This window comes from Schistocerca cancellata, unplaced genomic scaffold, assembly GCF_023864275.1.
Source record: "Schistocerca cancellata isolate TAMUIC-IGC-003103 unplaced genomic scaffold, iqSchCanc2.1 HiC_scaffold_1007, whole genome shotgun sequence".
NCBI classification, from domain to species: domain Eukaryota; kingdom Metazoa; phylum Arthropoda; class Insecta; order Orthoptera; family Acrididae; genus Schistocerca; species Schistocerca cancellata.
Genome location: NW_026047012.1, coordinates 5,947 through 7,500, shown reverse-complemented (window position 1 = coordinate 7,500; position 1,554 = coordinate 5,947). Strand labels below are relative to the sequence as shown.

At 56.0% G+C, this 1,554-nt stretch overlaps 1 non-coding gene across 1 annotated transcript in view; it reads right to left on the bottom strand.

The window, feature by feature from the left end:
• LOC126150870 (small subunit ribosomal RNA) overlaps window positions 1–1,044 on the bottom strand; it is a 1,909-nt gene extending 865 nt beyond the window's left edge. Inside the window, exon 1 of the ribosomal RNA XR_007531721.1 lies at window positions 1–1,044. This exon is cut by the window's left edge and continues 865 nt beyond it. This is a non-coding gene — a ribosomal RNA (small subunit ribosomal RNA).
• Window positions 1,045–1,554: the final 510 nt, after the last annotated feature.

The window sequence follows — 1,554 nt, the reverse complement described above, 5'->3', positions numbered from 1 at the left end:
AATGCTTTCGCTTCTGTTCGTCTTGCGACGATCCAAGAATTTCACCTCTAACGTCGCAATACGAATGCCCCCGCCTGTCCCTATTAATCATTACCTCGGGTTCCGAAAACCAACAAAATAGAACCGAGGTCCTATTCCATTATTCCATGCACACAGTATTCAGGCGGGCTTGCCTGCTTTAAGCACTCTAATTTGTTCAAAGTAAACGTGCCGGCCCACCCAGACACTCAATAAAGAGCACCTTGGTAGGATTTCAACGGGGTCCGCCTCGGGACGCACGAACACGCACGAGGCGGTCGCACGCCTTCGGCTCGCCCCACCGGCAGGACGTCCCACGATACATGCCAGTTAAACACCGACGGGCGGTGAACCAACAGCGTGGGACACAAATCCAACTACGAGCTTTTTAACCGCAACAACTTTAATATACGCTATTGGAGCTGGAATTACCGCGGCTGCTGGCACCAGACTTGCCCTCCAATAGATACTCGTTAAAGGATTTAAAGTGTACTCATTCCGATTACGGGGCCTCGGATGAGTCCCGTATCGTTATTTTTCGTCACTACCTCCCCGTGCCGGGAGTGGGTAATTTGCGCGCCTGCTGCCTTCCTTGGATGTGGTAGCCGTTTCTCAGGCTCCCTCTCCGGAATCGAACCCTGATTCCCCGTTACCCGTTACAACCATGGTAGGCGCAGAACCTACCATCGACAGTTGATAAGGCAGACATTTGAAAGATGCGTCGCCGGTACGAGGACCGTGCGATCAGCCCAAAGTTATTCAGAGTCACCAAGGCAAACGGACCGGACGAGCCGACCGATTGGTTTTGATCTAATAAAAGCGTCCCTTCCATCTCTGGTCGGGACTCTGTTTGCATGTATTAGCTCTAGAATTACCACAGTTATCCAAGTAACGTGGGTACGATCTAAGGAACCATAACTGATTTAATGAGCCATTCGCGGTTTCACCTTAATGCGGCTTGTACTGAGACATGCATGGCTTAATCTTTGAGACAAGCATATGACTACTGGCAGGATCAACCAGGGAGCTGCGTCAACTAGAGCTGAGCAGCCGGCCGCCCGGGAGTGTGTCCCGGGGGCCCGCGCGAACACGCAAGCGTCCGCTCAATTATTCTGCAAACAGGAGGAGGCTGGGCTCCCCTGCACAATACACCTCGAAACCCTCTCAGGTCCCGGCGGCGCGCAGCGCCGTCCTAAGTACTTGGTCGGGTTCGAGAGAGGCGCAATCGCCCGGAGTTAGGCGAGTAGACGCTTTAGGTGCGACCACCCGTGCTCCCAACTGAGCTTGCCGCTGCCGACAGAGGCCCGGGAGCGTGCTGTCGTGGCATTGCCGGCGGGAGACAACACGCGCCACCTACGGTGACCGGCAGCTCCAACGCCAGCGCCACAGAAGGGCAAAGGCCCCACGTGGGTGCCGAAGCGAACTCTCCCAGCACAGCGCACGTGCCAACACGTCCGCACAACTGCGATACAAACCACCAGCGAGAACCGCTGGGGCGACCGAGCAGCAGACGGCGTCGCGGCGCCGAGTGCCGGG